We start from the raw sequence: 17910 nt of genomic DNA, 5'->3' as shown, positions 1-17910 counted from the left end.
TACCTCAATGGCTTTAATCAAACAGTCAATGGTGGATGGATCGGTTTCCCCCTCCCCACTTTGGCAATTTCCTGAAAAATTATAATTTCAAATAAAATTATATGAGCCCTAAGTCAAATGAGAAAAAAGCGTATGCAGGATTGTTACAGGTATTACTTTGACATTTTTGCATATAAGCCGTTATACGAAGGCTGCTTCCACAGCGAGCTGCCATTTGCAGCCTTTGGTTTTATACCTAGATGCTGATTAATCGATGATTTGCCTTAAAGGTTATATATATATTTTTTTAAGTTACTTCAACTCAGCTTCCATTCAAATGAAAGGGATCTGAGCTGCAATAACCCAACATGGCCACTAGACAAAGAATGGTGCTGTGTTCCTGGCTCAGTCCTCTGTGTTAGTTCCAGCTGATTGGTGGGTGTGTCGGACCCCCCACTAATCTGATATTGATGACCTATAATAAGGACAGGTCCGGACCGCAAAAAATGGCACGGTCGTGTGAATGAGGCCTTAATTGGGAGAAAGAGGTTTGGAATGTATTGGATAACACTGACATAAAGTTACTGTATACAATACATTCCAGAGCTGTATGGGTTACATACCATCATAAATCGGTATAATGGTATGTGACCCCCATCAGTGCTGGGTGGTCAGGACAGGAGCTGCTACATGCTTAAGCTGCGAGTGTGAAAGGGGCCATACTCAATTTAAAGAGTTAGCTAAACTAGTGGGATTTGGGTTATGGGGAGCGCGTGGTATTCTAACCATAGCACAAGTTATGTCCGGGGATTCTAATAAAATATACGAGAGAAGTTTAAGCTTCCGAGACATGTCTTTTCAATATTTGCAATTGAGACATTCTATGTTGCAACAGAAGTTAACTATTAACTATTTAACCTAATATAATTTTGGATAGTCTTGTCTCCTCCTCTGATAGAAAGGTTCCAAGATGTAGGGTTGGGAGCGGCCACATCATGCAGGATACTGGACGCCGATCTTGGGCATTTATAAACGGACATATAGGGTCACCATACCCATGTGTCCCAAAGTCAGATTTAGCTACAGATTTAAACACTGATCTGAAGAGTATCTTGGGAGTCCAGCGATTGTTATTTCAAGCCAGGATACTCCGACTTCTTGTTTATTAATCTGACAAATATACTAGTAAGATTAGAAAAGGGGAATGTACAGGAAAAGGGGCAAATTAGGTACATTCTATACAATCTGGAGACCTTGGGTACATAGTGTAGACCCATTGACTGGTTCATGGACATAAATCAAAGGCTAGGTTAAGAGAGGGTGGCAATGAGGCCCCTGGGAACCGATGAACTATTGGAATATAATACATAGATGGTTCGGAGTCTGAGTTTATCCCGATTTTCATGGATGGCATTTGGGAAATGATCCGTAGAAGATTGAGGGGGGGGGGGGGGGGGTAAGGTGTTGGCATTAGTATGCATTTCAAATGTATTCATGCTTTGTAAAGGGAAAAAAGTAAGAAATAAACATTATTTGAATTTAAAAAAAAGAGAAATCAAATAAGTAAATAATAACTAGCAGCCGAAAGATAGAAACCAACAAATAACTTTTCAGACCATGCACCTTCAGGTATTACTATTGTATAATATACGGTGTCATGAGATATTCAGAAGTAGTTAATAATTAGGTATCTTACCATTATGGAAAAGGCCGAGACCAACCAGCAAAAAGATAACGATGCTCTTCATTGTGCAGACTGGGAGTTCACCAGAAGCTACTGCTGACAACTGCCCACGGCTCCTGTTTTATACAGTTTCAGTTGCTGAGGTCACTCACGGTGGAAGATGGAGATAATAAGACTATCCGGTGCCAAAACCGCAATGTCCTTTCACATTTAAAATTTAACAAAATGACTGACGTCACTTAAAACAAAACAAATTGTATGACTTGTGCCCAAGGGATTAAAATTATACTGTTATTTTAACCACTAATCCCTTTAGTTGATAATCTCGTGGGGCATCCATTTCCAATGTAATGAAGAGATTGACTTGTTTCCATTCATCCCTCTGAGCCTTTGCAGCTCATGGGAGGCAGAGTTTAGGATCTGGATGCTACTTCTGGGCAATATAGTACTGTATCAACTACAAATGTGTGCACCGCACCCTAATAATTAGGTATAAAGCGGTCATATACAGGACCATATGGCCTCCAGGTAAATAGTATTAAACAGCAATTAGGTCTAGCAGAGTGAATGTTGTTGTATACATCCCTGGTGGTCTAGGGCACTGAAGGTTTTAACCTTCTATATCCCTTGCGTTTAAAGGTGTTTTCCGATTCTTTTTTCTGATTCCTCTGGATAGGCCATCAAGTATCTGATCAGTGGGGGTAAGACATCTGGGACCCCCGACGACCATCTGTTTGAGAAGGCACTGTCTCTCTGTGAGCACTGCAGCCTGACCAAGCACAGGGCCACACATTGTACAGCGGCTGTGCATAGTATCACAGCTAAGCCCTATTCACTCGAACGGGACTGAGCTGCACCTAAGCCACGTGATCGATGAACATTATGACACTGACCTAGGGTAAGCTTCAAGTACCGATGCCTATTCAAATACCCCTTTAATCTTTGTATGCCCAGTGGTCTATGGCAGGTAATATTTTCACTGTCAACATCCTTGGTGATCTAGGGCATTCAGGGGGCTAATTCCACGATCTCTGGAGGTTTTGAGCAATGAAAGTGTTCAATAAAAGTTTCATGGTGGACTAAGGCAGTGAGGTCTATATCACTCAGGGGGTTAGTTACAGTATCAGTGTTCTAGGGTAGTCAGACAAATGGTTAAGTTTGAGATTTCTAGTGGATGGCAGTGCTCACTTAGGATCCAGTGGCCACTCACGTCTCCAGGCTCCAGGAGTTGCTGTTGGAGCAGACATTTCCCTAAAGGGGAAGGCCCCATTGCTCTACAGCTAAGTGATTGTAACCGGTGCACAATAAAGATCACACAGTCCACACTCAATAAAGAAACATGGCACACCCCAGATATTGTATGGTTAGTTACTGAAATAAATCTGTGCAAATTCCTTAAAGAGATTTTCACCAATGGGCTTATACAAAAAACATGGGGCCCCATAGCAAAGTTTAAAAGTTCCACTCCCGCCATATATTTATCTTTTATTACTGTTGTTTTCCATATTGTAACTGTCGGGGTTTAAAGGGTATTCCCATCTGACACAAAGGGGGCTAGGATATACCCCCATTGTCTGATAGGATCTGGTCCCACCTCTGGGACCTGCACCTACATCGAGAATGGAGCAGGGAAGGTGGTGGCCGGAGGACTCCGCGTTTATCCAGGTTCGGCCACCACCAAACGCTCTCTCCATATTACTGAATGGGAGTGCACCGCGCTTGCGCACCCACCATTCCCATTAATTTCTCTGGGGCCAATGGAAATAGCGCATGCGCAGTGTGCCCTTCACAACTTTCAGGGCTCCACTGCTGGAACCTGCACCTCTCCAATAATGGGGGCATATCCTAGCCATGGGAAAACCCCTTTAAAACCAAGACCTGCTGCATGGGAGGCAAAAACCTCCCCAGCCAATGCCTGCCCACATTAGGGTATTTAATGCACCTTTCCCTGTGGGAAGGTACCTTAGCAATAGGCTTTAGTTAGCTATTTTCCTATGAAGGTATGGAGCCCTGCTTGTTTCTGTATTTGACGCATTGCTTCCTACCCTGACCTTTGCACTGTTTAATAGATTGCTCCTATGAAGGCTGCCTTGACCTCGGCTTGTTCTTTGACTACAGTTTTACCTGACTCTTTAGTGTTCTGCAAGTGGGTCGGCAGCCTCTGAACTCACACTTCTCCACGAAGCAGTGGCCTGGTGTTTCCCCTGCAGCGGAGTCGAGATCCCTGTATGGTGTTTAAAGGGTGATGTACAAATATCTTGCCCTTAAGAGTAGCCCCAAACCAAATCAGTACAGTGGCATAGTGGAACACATCTGTCTTTTTCACAGTGGCCGAGTAAGGCTGGTAACGGTAGGCACAGAACTAAGAGACACTGCTCCTATATCCAGAAATTGGGTCCCATGACCCCCATCTTAGGCTGAGTTCACACTTTAGTTATTTGGTTAGTTATTTCCATCAGTTAGGCCCCTTTCACACGGGCAAGATTTCCGCGCGGGTGCAATGCGTGAAGTGAACGTATTGCACCCGCACTGAATCCAGACCCATTCATTTCTATGGGGCTGTGCACAGGAGCGGTGATTTTCACGCATCACTTGTGCGTTGCGTGAAAATCGCAGCATGCTCTATATTGTGCGTTTTCCACGCAACGCAGGCCCCATAGAAGTGAATGGGGCTGCGTGAAAATCGCAAGCATCCGCAAGCAAGTGTGGCTGCAGTGCGATTTTCACGCACGGTTGCTAGGAGACGATCGGGATGGAGACCCGATAATTATTATTTTCCCTTATAACATGGTTATAAAGGAAAATAATAGCATTCTGAAAACAGAATGCATAGTAAGATAGGGCTGGAGGGGTTAAAAAAAAATAAAAAATAATTTAGCTCACCTTAATCCACTTGCTCGTGCAGCCCGGCATCTCTTCTGTCTGTCTTCTGTGCTGTGTGTAGGAAAAGGACCTGTGGTGACATCACTCCGGTCATCACATGATCCATCACATGATCCATCAACCATGGTAAAAGATCATGTGATGACCGGAGTGACGTAACCACAGGTCCTTTTCCTGTACACAGCAAAGAAGAAGACAGAAGAGATGCCGGCTGCGCGAGCAAGTGGATTAAGGTGAGTAAAAAATGTTAAAAAATTTTTTAACCCCTCCAGCGCTATTGTACTAAGCATTCTGTATTCAGAATGCTATTATTTTCCCTTATAATCATGTTATAAGGGAAAATAATACAATCTACAGAACACCGATCAGAAGTTCAGGTTTGGGTACCAAACATGCCGATTTTTCTCACGCGCGTGCAAAATGCATTACAATGTTTTGCACTCGCGCTGAAAAATCGTGCATGTTCCCGCACCTTTTCCCGCAACGCCCATCTGAAAGAGGCCTTATTGTGAGACAAAACTAGGTGTGGGTCAAAACACAGAACAGGTGACTATCTTTCCATTATATCTTATCTATGAGTAGGTTTTGGCTCACAAAAACTGATAGAAATAACTGACCAAATAACTAAAGTGTGAACTCAGCCTAAGATGGGGGTCATAGGGCCCACTTTCTGGATATAGGAGCAGTGCCTCTTAATTCTGTGCCTGCTGTGCTGATCATGCAGCGACCTGTTGGGAAAGTGCAGATGGGAAGAATAGTAGTAGTTCTGACTAGTTCAAGGTGGCGATTTCTGCTCTGGCGCTCCCTAGGGCTGTGCCGTGACTCGAGTATTTATTTTCTAGATCTATAATATGAGTAGTAGTACATATGGCCGTAAAAGGCACAGTTCCTGAGTATATTTCACAGTGTAGACTCCTGGTATTAGCAGTTTATAAGCAGCAACAATGATAGTAGTTGTAGTACTCCTTGGCTCTCTCTCGCTCTGTAGGGACACTTTACAGTCTCTCCAAAGTAACCACAGGCATGCAATTAGGTTCTCATTAACTCTTTCTGCAATTCTCCGACTGAGGCATGCAGATCTTAGACATGGATGTCCAGTCTGTCTCAAAGTATGGTAAGTGCCGAAAACAATAATCATTTCTACAGCAGCAAAGTCTCTTATATCATAAACCAGCGAATACCTTGCTATCTGAAGCTTGCATGGCCTGATTGGTTCTAGACCTCCTTATCTCCTTCTCTCTGGGTACTCTGGTTCTGAAATTGCTTCCTAAAGCCTAACTGAGGTTCTCTCAGCTTAGACATGGTCTGCTCTCTCATATATGCCCTTCCTTTAGCTTTCTTTAGAATAGACTTCTCAACTAACTAGCCAGGGGGTAGACCTGGTCCATCACCCCAGTATCCCAAACAGTCTGCAATTTGTTAACTATTGGGTTGTCTATACACATAAAAACAACAAATCACAGCATTTAACTCAATAACATTGCATTAACTCTGTTAGCAGTAATTAACTGTTTGCAGTAGTCCTTTGGGATACTTCACCCAATGCCTACAAATATTGAATTGCAGAAATAGTAGTGCCATACAGATAGCACTCCGCAGTGCTTCCGTGGGTTTTTGCGCCTTCATTCTGCACCGCAGCTCCGGATTGCAGACCCATTTAACTGAATGGGTCCGCATCCGTGAAGCGGGGAGCACATGGTCGGTGCCGGCATATTGCAGACCCGCTGTTTGCGGGCTGCAATATGGCCACGGATGGGCAATGGCCATGTGCATGAGGCCATAATGGTAGGTTGTGTGTGTGTTCGGGGGGTGGAGTTGTGCTGTAGTAAAGAGATCTATAAAATTGTGTATTTTTCACCCTATAAGATGCACCTGCCCATAGGACACACATAGGTTTTAGAGGAGGAAAATGATAAAAAAAATATTTTTCTTTAGACCTCAGATCAAACCCCTAATCAGACATCAGCTTAGGGCCCCAATCAAACCCCAATGTTAATCAGACCTCAACTCAGACCCCAATGTCAATAAGACCCCCTATCAGACCTCAGCTTAGACCTCCAATGTGACTATTACCCCCAACCAGACCTCAGATCAGACCCCAATGTCAATAAGACCTCCAATCAGACCTCAGATCAGACCCCAATGTAAGTAAGTTTTCAGATCAGACCCCAATGTGAATATTACCCCCAACCAGACCTCAGATCAGACCCCCAATGTGAATGTGACCTCCAATCAGACCTCAGATCAGACCCCATGTTAATCAGACCCCTCTCTCCTGTTTCAGCCTGAGATCCAGTCCCACTTGATCTTCCTGCTGCGTTGTGCTGTTACCCGACGTCGCACAGAATGAGGTCACAGAGCTTGCCGACCAGGAAGCGGTGAATTCAGAGCCAGCACTGTTCTGTGCTAGTGAGCGCTTCCATAATGGAAGTGCTTATTTGTATTCACCCCATGAGACGCAATGGCATTTTCCCACCTAAACTGCATCTTATAGGGAAAAAAATATGGTGATGCTTTTATGCTTTTACTGTTTTTTTAAATTTATTTTTAAATTAAAGAAATGTACCTAACAATTCCTGCCTTGGGCCTTTTTCACACATCAGTGATTCTCGGACATGTACTGTACTGTCCATGTTCACATATCCATTCGTGTACTCACACATCAGTGGTCCATGGTGACACCACGAAAGCATGCCTTACTTTTGTCCATGATTACGAATCCCTCAGGCAAATTACAGTCTATGGGTCTGAGACAACCACAGACACAACACAGATGTGTCCGTGTTTTGTCAGGGATTTTTATGGACCATAGGAGATGCTCTGCAAATTAATATTTAGCCTAGCCATGTCCGGAATGCAGATGGCACACGGAGGGCAAAAAATAGACACACGGACCAAAGATGGATCCTTCATGGATGAACCACTGACAAGCTTGTCATGGATGTCATCACGACGTGTGAACCCGTAGAGAACCCGTGCGTACATGTACGGCGCTGGTGGATGTGACTTAAGGACCAGCACTGTACATGTACGGCGGGCAATTAAGCCGCACAACCCCTTTAACATAAGAGTCCTAAATGAAAATGCCATTAAAATAGGAGGCCTGGTGTGCACGATACTCCCCACATGTTTTAGGACATGGCTGTGAACATATTGACAATGCTTTGATTGTTCCTCCAGCCAAATTTGGCATAAAAACATTTTTGTTAATGACTCCCATTGTTACGTTAATCCTTAAATGTCATATTTATACAGCATAGGCATTTCAGATCACATTTTTATGATGTATTTATTGAAGAGATAAAACGTTCCCATCATAAGAAGATTTCTGTCATTGCAGAAATGCAGGACAAAGAATGGAAGTCTTCTGCTGTTATCTTGTGTTCATAGGACCTAACCCCTTGATAAGGCCGTGACCGCCGTCTGGACAGCCATGAGGTTTTATTTGCATACCCCAATGATGCCTTGCTTTTGGAAATAAAGTTGTCATTTGTTGTAGTTTGTGGCAACGCTTTAGGGTACATGTACATAAAAAATAATAGGGGTTTTTCAGGTTAATGATATTGAAGGCCCATCAGATTGATGGAGGTCCGACACCCGACATTCATGTGAATGGAAGCTGAGATGTAGTAACTCGGCACGTCCACTACACTTTGAATGGAGTTGTGTTTTCTGCTCTGTTTAAAGGGTTAGCGCAGGGAATGGCTTTTCAGTGGGAAGCTGGGTGTCGGACCACCACCGATCCGATATTGATGACATATCATCAAAACAGGTCATCAATATCATTAAAGTAAGTGGACAAACTCTCTGCATCTTCTATGTGCCCGCTACAGCTCCTGTAAGGTGCTACACGAGGAACGCTGTGTTGGCTCTGCTACCATGTCCAAGCAAGAAAAAACTGATCCTCGGTATCCAAACAATAAAATCAGTGATTCTTTATTCTTATATTTATTCTTTCCAATGCGTTTCAGATGACATGGCATCAATATCATTAACCTGGGAAAGTCCATTTAATATATGTTAATTTTTATTTAGCATTAGGATAGACCAAACTTTTTAAAAGTTTTTATTTCCTATTAATACACCGTTCAATTCCAACAGGATATTCAATGTATTGTTCAGGTCAATACCCGACATGTATATTGGTTGGTATGTGACGTATTGTATATACTATAAACTTTCTTCATGTTTATTGTAGTTTATTTCATAAATTTCTATTAACCCTTTAAGGAATTACACTTTTTAAATAACAACAATGCAGTCCCCAAAGCATCATGAAAACCAAGGAACATACCAGAGAGGTCAGGGATAAAGTTTTAGAGAAGAGTAATGCAGAGTTATGGTATAAAAAGATATTCCAAGCTCTGAACATCTCATGTTTAATCCATCATCCGAAAATGGAAGGCGTATGAGGAGTATGGCACAGCTGCAAACCTGCCAAGACATGGCTGACCACCTAAACTGACAGCCCAGGCAAGGAGAGCACTCATCAGAGAAGCAGCCAAGAGGCCCATGGTCACACTGAAGGAGCTACAGAGATTCACAGTTCTGGTGGGAGAATCTATCCACAGGACAACTATTAGTTGTACACTCCACAAATCTGGTCTTTATGGTAGAGTGGCAAGAAGAAAGCCATTTTTTAAAGCAAGCCATAAGAAATTCTGTATGCAGTTTGCCGCAAGTGATGTAGGGGACACAGCAAACATGTGGAAGAAGGTGCTCTGGTCAGATGAGACCAAAGTTGAACTTTTTGGCCGAAATGTAAAATGCTATGTGTGATAGAACACTAATGCTTCAACTACTAAATTTTTTCCTTTAAGTGCAGGGATAAAGTGTGTTAATCAACAACTACCTACTACTAGGGGTGAAGGTGTCACAACCAGACAGCTGAGAAGCTCTGACAGAGGCCTTTCAGAACCTCCCCCTTGAGTTTCTGTGTTGTGGTATTCAGCTCCTCCTCTCGTTAGTCTCTCTCAGCTGTCATGTGTTGGACTAATTGCTTCCCTTTAAATTCTTCCCCAGAAGGCTTTTCTGGGCGGCTTATATTTCTTCCTGGAGTGTGTGTGCATGCCCATCTGGTTCTCCTCTCCTCCACAAAGTTAAGTGTTAAACTGTTATCTGTTATTTGCTGTTTGCTGGATCCCAGGTGACCCTGACTCCCTCCGTGTCTGGTGTAGGGAGCTGGTGGTCGTGTCCCCTCACTATTGTAGGGTGCTCAGGGCTTTATAGTCAAGGTTCGTGGATATGCATACCTCCACCATTCGGATCTATGCATAGGCTGAGCAGCCAGGGAAAGTGCCAGGTCTTCTACAGGGGTCTCCCTTTCGTTCCTTAGCTTTTGGATCCAGCGAGTCATTTATGCATGTTGTTTTGCCTTGTTACCTGTACACATTCCGTGACATTATAAGCCGCCAAAACCGTCTTAAGCATGGATCCGGTTTCACTTTTGGCTGAACGCTTCCAGGGTCTTTCATTGGAGGTAGCTGACCTCCGTAAGACTTTTTCTCAGCTTCAAGTGACCGGTTCAGCTTGCGTTCATGGAGCTTGTTCTGAGCCTAAGATCTCGCTCCCGGATACGTTCTCCGGGGGTAGTGAGAATTTTGTGCGTTTTAGAGAGGCTTGCAAACTCCATTTTCGCCTTCTTCCCCTTTCCTCTGGAGATGAGGAACGGAGGGTGGGGATCATTATATCGCTGCTCAGAGGTAACGCTCAGTCCTGGGCCTTTTCGCTGCCGGAGGGGGCACGGCCTCTCCGTTCAGTGGATGAATTCTTTTTAGCCCTGGGTCAGATATATGATGATCCGGATCGTATTGCTCTGGCGGAGTCTAGACTACGTCTCTTATGCCAGGGTAAACAATCCGCAGAAATATACTGCTCAGAATTTCGGAGATGGGCAGCTGATACTGGTTGGAATGATGCTGCACTCCTGAAGTCAATTTTGCCATGGTCTTTCAGAGGGATTGAAAGATGCATTTGCCTTTCATGAAAGGCCTATTTCTTTGGACTCTGCTATGTCTCAGGCCGTTCGTATTGACAGGCGTCTTAGAGAGAGAGGAGAGATCTCTCCTTCCTGTCATACTCGGTCCCAGGACTGTGCAGCGGTCCCATTCTGTGCGCAGGGGTCTCAGTCGCTGTCAGCCCCTTCTGAGCAGGAGCCCATGCAGCTGGGGTTGATTGCTTCTGACAATAGAAGATTCAGCCCGCATGGGACGGTTTGTTTTTGTTGTGGAGGTATTAATCATTTGGCAAATATTTGTCCCTCTAGGAGATTCAGGCAGTTCTCTGGGTATAATAAAGAAACAAAGAGGAAAAAATCTTTGAAAAATGTTCCGTCTGTTACTATTGGCAGGGTTGAGGCGGAAATTGAAGGTTTTCCGTTTGCTTGTAGTTCCCGTTTTGTCCTGCCGGCTAGGGTGGCGCTAGAGAGCAAGAACATTTTTTGTGAGATTTTTGTGGATAGTGGAGCAGCGGTCAATCTCATTGATAATCAATTTGCGATAACTCATGGTTTCCAGGTGTGCGCTTTGAGAAAGGATATTCCGGTTTTTGCTATCGATTCCGCTCCACTTTCTCAGAAATCATTAAAGGGCATAGTTCACAATATCCGTTTAATTGTGAGTGATGCTCATGTTGAGGATGTGTCATGTTTCGTCCTTAGCGGTTTGCCCACCCCTCTGGTGTTGGGGCTGCCCTGGCTCACTAAGCATAACCCCACCATTGATTGGCAAGCGAAGCAAATAAATGGTTGGAGTGACTTTTGCAGAGAGAATTGCCTCGCGACATCTGTTTCTGAGGTTGCTACTAAGACTGTACCATCTTTTCTCTCTGAATTTTCGGATGTCTTCTCTGAGAGTGGAGTTCAGGATTTGCCCCCGCACAGGGAGTACGATTGCCCTATTAATCTCATCCCAGACGCCAAGCTGCCTAAATCTCGTTTATACAATCTTTCCCAACCTGAGAGGATCGCTATGCGTGCTTATATCTCTGAGAGTCTGAGAAAGGGACACATACGACCCTCGAAGTCACCTGTTGCCGCTGGTTTTTTCTTTGTTAAGAAAAAAGATGGTTCTTTAAGACCTTGTCTGGATTTCAGGGAGCTGAACAGTATCACTATTCGTGACCCTTATCCGCTTCCTCTGATCCCGGACTTATTTAACCAGGTTGTTGGGGCTAAAGTCTTTTCCAAATTAGATTTAAGAGGGGCATACAACCTGGTCAGGGTCAGAGAAGGGGACGAATGGAAGACGGCCTTCAATACCCCTGAGGGCCATTTTGAAAACTTGGTTATGCCTTTTGGTTTGATGAATGCCCCAGCCGTTTTTCAGCATTTTGTGAACAGCATTTTTTATCATTTGATGGGAAAATTTGTATTGGTGTATTTGGATGACATTTTGATTTTTTCTCCCGATTTCAAAACTCATAAGGAACATTTACGTCAGGTCTTGCTCATTCTGCGGGAGAATAAATTATATGCGAAACTGGAAAAATGTGTGTTTGCAGTTCCAGAAATTCAATTTCTGGGGTTTCTTCTCTCCGCTTCTGGTTTTCGCATGGACCCCGAGAAGGTCCGCGCTGTGCTTGAGTGGGAGCTTCCTGAGAATCAAAAGGCGCTGATGTGTTTATTGGGCTTTGCCAATTATTACAGGAAGTTCATTTTGAATTATTCTTCTATTGTTAAACCACTCACTGATATGACCAGAAAGGGGGTAGATTTTTCTTCTTGGTCAGTAGAGGCGCGTAAGGCTTTTTCTGATATCAAGGAGAGTTTTGCTTCCGCTCCCATCTTGGTGCAACCTGATGTTTCGTTACCCTTCATAGTTGAGGTTGATGCTTCTGAGGTGGGTGTGGGGGCGGTCTTGTCTCAGGGTTCCTCTCCTGCCAATTGGCGACCGTGTGCCTTTTTCTCAAGAAAACTCTCCTCCGCAGAGAGAAATTACGATGTGGGAGATAGGGAATTGTTGGCCATCAAGTTGGCTTTTGAGGAATGGCGCCATTGGCTAGAGGGAGCCAGACACCCTATTACCGTATTTACTGACCATAAAAATCTGGCCTACTTGGAGTCAGCCAAACGTCTGAACCCGAGACAGGCCAGATGGTCGTTGTTCTTTTCTAGGTTTAATTTTGTTGTCACGTTCCGCCCTGGAGTTAAGAATGTGAAGGCAGATGCCCTGTCACGTTGTTTTCCGGGAGGCGGGAATTTTGAAGACCCGGGTCCCATTTTGGCTGAAGGTGTGGTGGTCTCTGCTCTTTTTCCTGAATTAGAGGCAGAGGTGCAGGCAGCCCAGTCAGAGGCTCCTGATCTTTGTCCTCCTGGGAGGTTGTTTGTGCCTCTCGCTTTAAGACACAAGATTTTTAAAGAACACCACGATACGGTCCTTGCTGGGCACCCGGGGGTAAGAGCCACACTGGATCTCATCGCTCGGAGATTCTGGTGGCCTGCGCTTCGTAAGTCGGTTGAGGGTTTTGTGGCAGCCTGCGAGACTTGCGCTCGTGCCAAAGTCCCTCATTCACGGCCATCAGGTCCTCTCCTTCCCTTACCCATTCCTTCCCGTCCTTGGACACATCTGTCCATGGACTTCATAACGGACCTGCCTCGTTCCTCGGGGAAGACTGTGATTCTGGTGGTGGTGGACCGTTTTAGCAAAATGGTGCATTTCATCCCTTTTCCTGGTTTGCCCAATGCTAAGACGCTGGCGCAGGCATTTGTTGATCACATTGTCAAATTGCACGGTATTCCTTCAGACATAGTCTCTGATAGGGGCACGCAGTTTGTTTCCAGATTCTGGAAGGCTTTCTGTTCTCGCTTGGGGGTTTGGTTGTCATTCTCTTCTGCTTTCCACCCGCAGTCGAATGGCCAGACAGAGCGCGTCAATCAGAATCTGGAGACATATCTGCGTTGCTTTGTGGCGGAGAATCAAGAGGATTGGTGTTCTTTTTTGTCCCTTGCTGAGTTTGCTTTAAATAACCGTCGTCAGGAGTCCTCTGATAAGTCACCATTTTTTGGTGCATATGGGTTTCATCCACAGTTTGGGACTTTCTCGGGAGAGGGGTCTTCTGGTTTACCTGATGAGGACAGATTCTCCTCGTCTTTGTCATCTATTTGGCAAAAGATTCAAGATAATCTAAAGAGCATGAGTGAGAGATATAAGCGTGTGGCTGATAAGAGACGTGTGCTTGGTCCGGACCTGAATGTTGGTGATCTGGTGTGGTTGTCTACCAAGAATATCAAATTGAAGGTTCCCTCCTGGAAGTTGGGTCCTAGGTTTATTGGGCCTTACAAAATCCTGTCTGTCATCAATCCTGTTGCATACCGTCTTGATCTTCCTCAGACTTGGAAGATCCATAATGTTTTTCATAAGTCCTTATTGAAACCTTATGTTCAACCCATTGTACCCTCGCCTTTGCCTCCTCCTCCGATTATGGTTGATGGGAATCTTGAATTTCAGGTCTCTGGGATTGTGGATTCTCGTCTTGTCCGCGGTTCTCTTCAGTACCTTGTTCACTGGGAGGGGTATGGTCCTGAGGAGAGGATGTGGGTCCCAGTGACGGACATTAAAGCCTCTCGTCTCATCAGGGCTTTCCATAGGTCCCATCCTGAGAAGGTGGGTTCTGAGTGTCCGGAGTCCACTCGTAGAGGGAGGGGTACTGTCACAACCAGACAGCTGAGAAGCTCTGACAGAGGCCTTTCAGAACCTCCCCCTTGAGTTTCTGTGTTGTGGTATTCAGCTCCTCCTCTCGTTAGTCTCTCTCAGCTGTCATGTGTTGGACTAATTGCTTCCCTTTAAATTCTTCCCCAGAAGGCTTTTCTGGGCGGCTTATATTTCTTCCTGGAGTGTGTGTGCATGCCCATCTGGTTCTCCTCTCCTCCACAAAGTTAAGTGTTAAACTGTTATCTGTTATTTGCTGTTTGCTGGATCCCAGGTGACCCTGACTCCCTCCGTGTCTGGTGTAGGGAGCTGGTGGTCGTGTCCCCTCACTATTGTAGGGTGCTCAGGGCTTTATAGTCAAGGTTCGTGGATATGCATACCTCCACCATTCGGATCTATGCATAGGCTGAGCAGCCAGGGAAAGTGCCAGGTCTTCTACAGGGGTCTCCCTTTCGTTCCTTAGCTTTTGGATCCAGCGAGTCATTTATGCATGTTGTTTTGCCTTGTTACCTGTACACATTCCGTGACATTAGGCCTCTCCTTCACCCCAGCACCATTTTTCAACTGCTTCCTGTGGGTGAAGGACATCAACCTGTTTGCTAGGAAGCTAGCACTACATAAGGAGTTTAACTCCAGAGAACAAGTGGAAATGAACACACAACGACGCGAGAGGGAGGCAGTTGAGACACTTGAGTGCTTATGGAGGGAAGGAGAAGGCGAAATAGTAGCTCCAAGTCCACCATTCAGTACCCTAACCCCCAAGTCCAAATTTACCCCCCCCCCCCGTTTGGGAAATATGCAAATATCCAGACATTTGTGGATGTGGTAACCAGAGACTTACAAAAAATGAAAGCCCCCAAAAGGAATAAGTATAGCAATCTAAGTGAAGAAGAGCAGAGAGCTATGAAGGAGCTAATGGAAAATGAAAATCTGGTTATAAAACCTTCAGATAAAGGGGGGAACGTGGTCTTACTAGAAAGGAAAGAGTACGAACAAATGATAATGGATCTTCTGAACGAGAAAAAGACCTATAGGGAGCTAAAATCAGACCCCACAGAGAAATACGTATTAGAACTAAAAAAGCTACTAAAAAATGCTAAAGATCGTAACCTAATAACAAAGGAAGAGTATAAAGTTATGTACAGGCCTAAACCAACTAGAGCAACATTCTATGCCATCCCAAAAGTCAACAAGCAAAGGGAACCAATTCCAGGAAGACCCATTGTCTCTGGTAATCAGAGCCTATGTGAGAGTATAAGTGAGTATGTGGAACAGGTCATCTCTCCATTTGTCAAAACTCTGCCCTCGTACCTGAAGGACACCAAGGATGCTGTCATCAGGTTGCAGGAAATCCAGGTCAATTCACATACCTTGATAGCTAGTCTCGATGTCGAGGCATTGTATACAAGTATCCAACACCATCTGGGCATACAAGCAGTTCAATATTATTTAAACTCAAAGGGAACACAACATCACGAGCACAATGATTTTGTTATTTCACTATTAAAGTTTCTGTTGGAGCACAATTACTTTTTATTTAACGGAAAATATTATTTACAGGTCACTGGCACCGCTATGGGCACGATTTGTGCACCAAGTTATGCAAATGTATTTCTAGGGTGGTGGGAAGACCGAATAGTATTCACGGACACAATGGAAAAATACACACGGTACATATTATTTTGGGGTCGTTATATCGACGATATTTTAATTTTTTGGGATGCCACTGAAGCACAATTTTATGAGTTTGTATGCCAATTAAATAACAATCAAGTGGGCATGAAGTTTACAGCCGAAATACATAGAAGCACATTGAATTTTTTGGACCTTAGGATTGACCTGCAACCTGATGGCAGAATCCAAACTGAAATACATCGTAAAGCAACATCAACAAATAACTTGCTACATTGGCAGAGTTTTCACCCAGATCCCCTAAAGAAGGGAATCCCGGTGGGGCAGTATCTTAGAGCCAGGCGGAACTGCTCCACCGAGGAAGCTTTTCAAAAAGAGTGTAATACATTGTACTCACGGTTTTATGAGAGAGGGTACTCGAAGAAGTGCCTGCATCGAGCTTACAACAGAGCCAGAAAGACAAAAAGACTTGACCTATTGATGGATAAAAAAACAAAAGAGGGAGCGAAAATTATACGATGTATAGGAACATACGATACAGAACATAGAGCCATACAACAAATATTAAAACGACATTGGCATATATTGCAAAATGATGTAGAGCTACAACAAGTGATACCTAAATATCCTGCCATAACGTATAGAAGAGGACAGAATTTAAAAGAAAAACTAGTCCACAGTCACTACCAACCCCATGGAGCTAACAACAAAAAAACCACCTGGCTGTCCCACAATGGGTCATACCCATGTGGGGACTGTGTTTTCTGCAGTAGGATGAAACCTACGAAGACATTTATCAATCCAGTGGATGGGAAAAGTTATGAAATCAGGGACTATATCAACTGCAAGACAAAGGGGGTAGTCTATGTCATCAGATGCGAATGTCCGAAATTTTACATAGGAAAGACCATCCAAGAGCTGAGAAGGCGGATATCAAAACATCTGAGCAGTATTAGTACTGGAGAGGATACCAGCCTAGCTAGACATATGAGAGAAAAGCATAAAGAAAACAATACAGAACTCAAAGTCTGGGGAGTCATAAAGGTGAAAACAGGACCACGAAAAGGGGACATAGACAAAAAACTCCAACAAGAGGAAACTAAATGGATATACCTGCTGAATAGCCTGTCCCCAAACGGTCTGAACGAGGGGTTCACGTTCTCGTCCTTCCTATAGAAATCACCCTACCTGAGAAAAGAAAAAAGAAAATAAGAATATTATAAAGAAATTATAGACAAAAAAGTACGATGCAGAATTTATAGAAAAAATAGCAGTCTCATTGAGGCAAGACCAAAAATACAAAAAATATCCCCCAAGAAAAAAGAAAAAATATTATAATAATAATAAACACAATAATAATTACAAAAAAACATACAAAAGAAGGAGATGAAAACCATTGAAAGAGCTATCAACCCTTGGTATAAAGTTAATATAAAGGGAGAACTTCATAAAATACTAGAGTAAACAAGAAAACAACATATATTTTTAAAAAAATAAAGGAGGAAAAAATAAATCAGAGGAGATGAAATTAACTAAAAGGAGAAATAAGGAGTAGGATATCAGGGAAGATACACTCTACTAAAAAGAAAATGTCTAGTATGGAGCCGGATATATTAATAACTGGAAAGTAAACCATTCAAAAAATAATATGCCCTAGGTACAAAACATGGTAAGAAAACCATCAAAATCAACAGTCTAAAGGCCATACACGTTTTGTGTCATCAACATTTCCCCCCTTCCCCCCCCCCTCCTATTTGTCTCCCGTGCCTCCATCCCTCCCCAATAGCTCTAGATATATATTATAAAGAAGCTCAGCTCCCAAGAAAATTTATCCAAATATAGAAAAGTACAGAAATACAAGAAAAACCAAGGGGAAGATAGTTAAATCAAAAACTATTTCAAAAGTTGGAGAGTAGACTCCAAGTAAGAGAGTTAAAAACGATAAGGATCAGGGGGATAATCGCTGAAAACAAAGCCAAATAGGTCGTGGCGAAAATTACCTAGGTAACAGAGGGGTAGCAATGTTGCGCGAGCCTAAGTCCATGGGCATGCGCAATGCGAAGTCTGGATCGCGAACAGAGTAAG

Source organism: Bufo gargarizans, chromosome 7 (assembly GCF_014858855.1).
Source record: "Bufo gargarizans isolate SCDJY-AF-19 chromosome 7, ASM1485885v1, whole genome shotgun sequence".
NCBI lineage: Eukaryota > Metazoa > Chordata > Amphibia > Anura > Bufonidae > Bufo > Bufo gargarizans.
Note: the sequence above shows the minus strand (reverse complement) of the source record.